The sequence below is a fragment of the Pleurodeles waltl genome, chromosome 3_1 (assembly GCF_031143425.1).
Source record: "Pleurodeles waltl isolate 20211129_DDA chromosome 3_1, aPleWal1.hap1.20221129, whole genome shotgun sequence".
NCBI classification, from domain to species: domain Eukaryota; kingdom Metazoa; phylum Chordata; class Amphibia; order Caudata; family Salamandridae; genus Pleurodeles; species Pleurodeles waltl.
This window is the reverse complement of record NC_090440.1, coordinates 1482971247-1482978625: the sequence shown is the minus strand read 5'-3', so window position 1 is coordinate 1482978625 and position 7379 is coordinate 1482971247.

The window sequence follows — 7379 nt, the reverse complement described above, 5'->3', positions numbered from 1 at the left end:
CATTTACATGGGAGATGTACTGGTCAGCCAAACAGACCACCTGGACATTCATCGAATGATAACTTTTTCTGTTTCTGTACACCTGCTCACTTTCTTTGGGGGGAACCAAAGCCACATGGGTCCCATCAATGGCACCAATGATGTTGGGGATATGTCCAAGGGCATAGAAATCACCCTTCACTGTAGCCAATTCGCCCACCTCAGGGAAAATAATGTAGCTCCGCATGTATTTCATCAGGGCAGACAACACTCTGGACAAAACCTAAGAAAACATAGGCTGAGACATCCCAGATGATATAGCCACTGTTGTCTGAAAAGACCCACTTGCCAAAAAATGGAGTACTGACAGAACCTGCACCAGAGGAGGAATCCCCGTGGGCTGGCGGATGGGGGACATCAGGTCTGGCTCCAGCTGGGCACATAGTTCATGTATAGTTGCTCTGTCAAGCCGGTATGTAAGTATGATATGTCGTTCTTCCATTGTCGACAGGTCCACCAGCGGTCGGTACACAGGAGGATTCATCCTTCTCCTCGCAAGTCCCAGCGGACGGTGCCTAGGAAGGACAACATGGAGCACAGAGTCAAGCAACCCACAGGTTAGTTCACACAGCTTGCACAGTACACGAATCGCTATGCATGGAACGGCTTGTATGAGTGGCAATGCAAGGCCTAGGCCTGTGTGACGCAGTAGAAATCATGCCATGTGGGCCCTTGAAATGGCGGCTGCCTGACCTGTGAAGTGTGACAGTGGGATGTGAGGTCACTGCGCTGGCGTGGCACACCGTGGCGGTAGGCGGTAAAAGACTGCGGCACAAAGCAGCATTGGTTAACATTGAACCCTATGGGTCTCAGGAGCCAATGACGATGTGCGCCGGCGGTCGCGGTACGCACCGCCGCGGTACGCACCGCCGCGGGCGTGACCGGCATTTTCTATCTGATTAATCACTCGAGACCTGATCATCCACAGGAGAGGACCTATACTGCAAGTGCTGCTGTGACCTCGGTCTGGGAGATACAATGGCTGCTGCGACTGGGGAAAGGGCCCCTGCCTTCACTGCCGAAGAATTGGAGAAACTTGTTGATGGGGTCCTCCCCCAGTATGCGCTGCTCTACGGTCCTCCAGACCAACAGGTTAGTACACAGGGTGCACGTTGAATGGGCTATGCCTGTGTTGAGTGGGGTGTATGTAAGACGGTGGGGAGGGGAGCGAATGAGGAGTGCAACGCACGAAAGATGAGAGCATGTGCCACATGGCAAGGTTGGGGAGGGGGCGGCCACTCACATTGACCAGGCAGAAATCTGATGCGATTTCCTTTACCACCTTGTACATGTCACATAGGTCAGCGCCCATCAGAAGATCGACATTTGGCGTGCCATCGCCAAGGACGTCCGGGCCCTGGGGGTCCACAACAGACGGGGCACCCACTGCCGAAAGAGGTGGGAGGACATCCGCCGCGGGACCAGAAAGACCGCCGAGTCTCTGCTGGGGATGGCCTCCCAACGTAGGAGGGGTGCCAGCCGCCAATTGACCCCCCTGATGTCCCGGATCCTGGCGGTGGCCTACCCCGATTTGGATGGGCGCGTGAGGACATCACAGCAGACACAAGGGGGTGAGTATCAGCACATTCTGCTATCTTTGCGCGCAGTGAAGGTGTCTGGGTGGGGGAGGAGGGCTGTGGCTATCTCCAGGCCAGGGCGCATTCTGTAGGCTAGGCCCCTCCGTTAGACACGGCCCTGTGCCCCCGCCCCCCACCTCTGTAGGGTGCCAAGTACAGCTATCCATGGTCCGGCCTCACCCATGTGTGCATTTGTCGTCCATAGACCCGTAGGCCTAGTCACAATAACTGAGTAGTGTACCCCCATTGCGCTGCCTAGTTCAGGGGGCTTCTGTGTCTGTCCTCTCCGACAATGGTGTTGCCAATGCATGCACTCAACCTGTCTTCATTTCTCCCCCCCCCCATTTTCTTTGTCTTCCTGTTCATGTGTGCATTAGCATCATCAGGCGGAGGAGAAGTGGCATCGGCGCACGAGGGAGCTGCATCTCACATGGCCCCGGAGGGCCAGACAACAGACTCCGAGTACACCAGTGAGACAGAGGGCGAGGGGAGCTCCACAACGGGGACCCGTGGAGACGTCAGCGACACCGACACGTCCTCGGAAGGGAGCTCCCTAGCGGTGGCGGCAACATCTGTGCCCACCGCCACAACAGGTACAGCCGCCACCAAGCGCACCAGCCCCGCCCTCCCAGCAGCCCCTCAGCCTTCGCTCCATGCCCACTCGCCCAGGAAGGTGGGCATCTCCTTTGCCCCAGGCACCTCAGGCCCTGCCCCAGTTACCCCTGCTGCCCTCAGTGAGGAGGTCATTGACCTCCTCAGGACACTCATTGTTGGGCAGTCTACCCTTTTGAATGCCATCCAGGGTGTAGAAAGGGAGGTGCATCGGAGCAATGCATACCTGGAGGGCATTCATTCGGGTCAGGCTGCCCATCAGCGATCGTTCAACGCTCTGGCCTCAGCACTGACGGCAGCCATTGTCCCTGTCTCCAACCTCCCTCTTCTGACTCCCTCCACCCAGTCCCAGTCTCCTGTTCCTCTGCCTATCCCATCCACACCATCAGACCAGCCTGCACACACCTCTACACCCAAGGGCAGCTCATCCAGACATAAGCACCACAGATCCCACAAGCATTCACCCAAGCAACATCCAGATGCAGGCATGCCAACCGTCACTACCACCTCTGTGTCCCCCACCTCCTCATCTCCCTCCTCCCTCCCTGTGACGTCTCCACTCACACCTGCATGCACACCACCATCAGCCAGTACTTCCAGCACCAGCACACCCTCCATTACAGTCCGCACACGTGCAGTCACCACCCCCACTGCCATTTACACGTCCCCTGTGTCCTCTCCCAGTGTGTCTGTCACCCCCTCTTCCAAAGGACACAAACGCAGGCAGCCACCCACCCAACAGCCATCCACCTCACGACAGCCTCCGTCACAAGCACCTGCACCCAAAGACAGCACACTTGACTCTCCTACAACCACATCCTCTTCCTCCACTCTCAAACCCACTACACCTACCCGTCCCTGTCCTCCCAAAGTCCTTTTCCTTTCCAACCTTGAGCTCGTTCCAATCACTGACCCACCCCCTCCATCTGGGAAGACAAAATAAAAGCACCTCAGCCACCACCAGCCCTGCATCTACTGTGAATATAGTGCAGGGCTATTGGAGTCCACCAGATCCTAGGGCAGGAACATCGGCCAGCAGCAAGGGGACAGGCAGCCCCCCCCCTGGGAAGAGGACAAAAAAGAAAAAGGCCCGGCGCGACAAGCCTGAGACGGCTGCCACCAAGGACAGTAGCCTTGCCCCGTCACCTGCCACATCATCCAAGGGAGGCAAGGGCCACAGAGCTCCAGCGAAGGAGGGCAAGGGCAGCAGGGCGGAGAAGTCAGGCAGCAGGCGAGCTGCCCAGGAGGGCCCCACCAGCCCCATTCCGGGTGTGACGGACGACACCCACGGGCCCAGGACTCCATCACAGGAGGGCGCCGCGACCGCAAGTTCGGATGGTGAATGAGCGGGAAGTCTTGCCCAGGTCTGGCTCCCTAGACACACAGGACAAGCACCGCTGAACAGGGCCCCGCCGGGACAAGAACCGCTGAACGGGCCCCGGCGGGAGGAGCACCGCTGAACAGGGCCCCGCCGGGAGGAGCACCGCTGAACAGGGCCCCGCCTGGACAAGAACCGCTGAACGGGCCCCGCCGGGAGGAGCACCGCTGAACAGGGCCCCGCCGGGACAAGAACTGCTGAACGGGCCCCGCCGGGAGGAGCACCGCTGAACAGGGCCCCGCCGGGACAAGAACCACTGAACAGGGCCCCGCCGGGAGGAGCACCGCTGAACAGGGCCCCGCCGGGACAAGAACCGCTGAACGGGCCCCGCCGGGATTGAGCACCGCTGAACAGGGCCCCGCCGGGACAAGAACCGCTGAACGGGCCCCACCGGGAGGAGCACCGCTGAACAGGGCCCCACCGGGACAAGAACCGCACCGCTGGGCCCTTCATCTCAAGCACCACTCCGCTGGGCTCCGCCGTCTCAAGCACCGCACCGCTGGGCCCTTCATCTCAAGCACCGCTCCGCTGGGCCCTTCCTGTCAAGCACCGCTCCGCTGGGCCCCGCCGTCTCAAGCACCGCTCTGCTGGGCCCTTCATCTCAAGCACCGCACCGCTGGGCCCTTCCTGTCAAGCACAGCTCCGCTGGGCCCCGCCATCTCAAGCACCGCTCCGCTGGGCCCTTCATCTCAAGCACCGCTCTGCTGGGCCCTTCCTGTCAAGCACCGCTCCGCTGAGCCCTTCATCTCAAGCACCGCTCCGCTGGGCCCTTCATCTCAAGCACTGCACCGCTGGGCCCTTCCTGTCAAGCACCGCTCCGCTGGGCCCCGCCGTCTCAAGCACCGCTCCGCTGGGCCGTTCATCTCAAGCACCGCTCCGCTGGGCCCTTCCTGTCAAGCACCGCTCCGCTGGGCCCTTCATCTCAAGCACCGCTCCGCTGGGCCCCGCCGTCTCAAGCACCGCTCCGCTGGGCCCCACCGTCTCAAGCACCGCACCGCTGGGCCCTTCATCTCAAGCACTGCTCCGCTGGGCCCTTCATCTCAAGCACCGCTCCGCTGGGCCCCGCCATCTCAAGCACCGCTCCGCTAGGCCCTTCATCTCAAGCACCGCACCGCTGGGCCCCGCCGTCTCAAGAACCGCTCCCCTGGGCCCTTCATCTCAAGCACCGCTCCGCTGGGCCCTTCCTGTCAAGCACCGCTCCGCTGGGCCCTTCATCTCAAGCACCGCTCCGCCGGGCCCCGCCGTCTCAAGCACCGCTCCGCTGGGCCCCGCCGTCTCAAGCACCGCACTGCTGGGCCCTTTATCTCAAGCACCGCTCCGCTGGGCCCTTCCTGTCAAGCAGCGCTCCGCTGGCCCCCGCCGTCTCAAGCACCGCTCCGCTGGGCCCTTCATCTCAAGCACCTCACCGCTGGGCCCCGCCGACTCAAGCACCGCACCGCTGGGCCCTTCATCTCAAGCACCGCACCGCTGGGCCCTTCATCTCAAGCACCGCTCCGCTGGGCCCTTCCTCTCAAGCACCGCTCCGCTGGGCCCCGCCGTCTCAAGCACCGCACCGCTGGGCCCTTCATCTCAAGCACCGCTCCGCTGGGCCCCGCCGTCTCAAGCACCGCACCGCTGGGCCCTTCATCTCAAGCACCGCTCCGCTGGGCCCTTCCTGTCAAGCACCGCTCCGCTGGGCCCCGCAGTCTCAAGCACCGCACCGCTGGGCCCTTCATCTCAAGCACCGCTCCGCTGGGCCCTTCCTGTCAAGCACCGCTCCGCTGAGCCCCGCCGTCTCAAGCAACGCTCCGCTGGGCCCTTCATCTCAAGCACCGCACCGCTGGGCCCTTCCTGTCAAGCACCGCTCCGCTGGGCCCCGCCGTCTCAAGCACCGCTCCGCTGGGCCCTTCATCTCAAGCACCGCTCCGCTGGGCCCTTCCTGTCAAACACCGCTCCGCTGGGCCCTTCATCCCAAGCACCGCTCCGCTGGGCCCTTCATCTCAAGCACTGCACCGCTGGGCCCTTCCTGTCAAGCACCGCTCCGCTGGGCCCTGCCGTCTCAAGCACCGCTCCGCTGGGCCCTTCATCTCAAGTACCGCTCCGCTGGGCCCTTCCTGTCAAGCACCGCTCCGCTGGGCCCTTCATCTCAAGCACCGCTCCGCTGGGCCCCGCCGTCTCAAGCACCGCTCCGCTGGGCCCCGCCATCTCAAGCACCGCACCGCTGGGCCCTTCATCTCAAGCACCGCTCCGCTGGGCCCTTCATCTCAAGCACCGCTCCGCTGGGCCCCGCCGTCTCAAGCACCGCTCCGCTAGGCCCTTCATCTCAAGCACCGCACCGCTGGGCCCTTCCTGTCAAGCACCGCTCCGCTGGGCCCCGCCGTCTCAAGCACCGCTCCGCTGGGCCCTTCATCTCAAGCACCGCTCCGCTGGGCCCTTCCTCTCAAGCACCGCTCCGCTGGGCCCTTCATCTCAAGCACCGCTCCGCTGGGCCCCGCCGTCTCAAGCACCGCTCCGCTGGGCCCTGCCGTCTCAAGCACCGCACCGCTGGGCCCTTCATCTCAAGCACCGCTCCGCTGGGCCCTTCCTGTCAAGCACCGCTCCGCTGGCCCCCGCCGTCTCAAGCACCGCTCCGCTGGGCCCTTCATCTCAAGCATGCACCGCTGGGCCCCGCCGTCTCAAGCACCGCTCCGCTGGGCCCTTCATCTCAAGCTCGCACCGCTGGGCCCCGCCGTCTCAAGCACTGCACCGCTGGGCCCTTCATCTCAAGCACCGCACCGCTGGGCCCTTCATCTCAAGCACCGCTCCGCTGGGCCCTTCCTGTCAAGCACCGCTCCGCTGGGCCCTGCCGGGCCCCGCCGTCTCAAACACCGCACCGCTGGGCCCTTCATCTCAAGCACCGCTCCGCTGGGCCCTTCATCTCAAGCACCGCTCCGCTGGACCCTTCCTGTTAAGCACCGCTCCGCTGGGCCCCGCGGTCTCAAGCACCGCTCCGCTGGGCCCTTCATCTCAAGCACCGCACCGCTGGGCCCCGCTGTCTCAAGCACCGCTCCGCTGGGCCCCGCCGTCTCAAGCACCGCTCCGCTGGGCCCTTCATCTCAAGCACCGCTCCGCTGGGCCCTTCCTGTCAAGCACCGCTCCGCTGGGCCCTTCATCTCAAGCACCGCTCCGCTGGGCCCTTCATCTCAGGCACCGCACCGCTGGGCCCTTCATCTCAAGCACCACTGGCCCATTGACAGTGCCGGTTCTGTGTCGAGCAGGGCTTCAGGAAGCACTCTGGGCACCATGCCTCCTCCAATAACAGTGGAGTCGGTAATCCATCTGATGGACTGTGGCTTTGCACTCCCCAGGATGGTCCAGTGGGCAAGCCTCTCACTGTAGGGACTTGTGAGACTGTGGCTTTGCACTCCCCAGGATGGGACAGTGGGCATGGAGGCCCCTCGTGGATCTGGCGTTGTGGAGTCATGTGGCTGAGGTGCCCCCCCTTCCCTTCCCCCTGAGGTGCCTGTAGTTTTATCATCTGATGCCCCTGCAGTGTTCTCTCCAATGGTATCTGGTCTCCTGTGTGGGCTTTGCCCATGTGTTTGTGCACATTGGCCCACGGACTATGGAACTTTGACGGAATGTGCAGGACTTTTTGCCTATGGATATATTGTTGACTATGTTCATTCCTTATTTTTGTATCTTTTATATGGCATATTTGCCATTCCTTCAATGGAGCTATTTATACATATATTTTATCGAACATTTAAATTGTGTCTTTGCATTATTCCGGGGGGTTTGTGTAGTGTCACTCT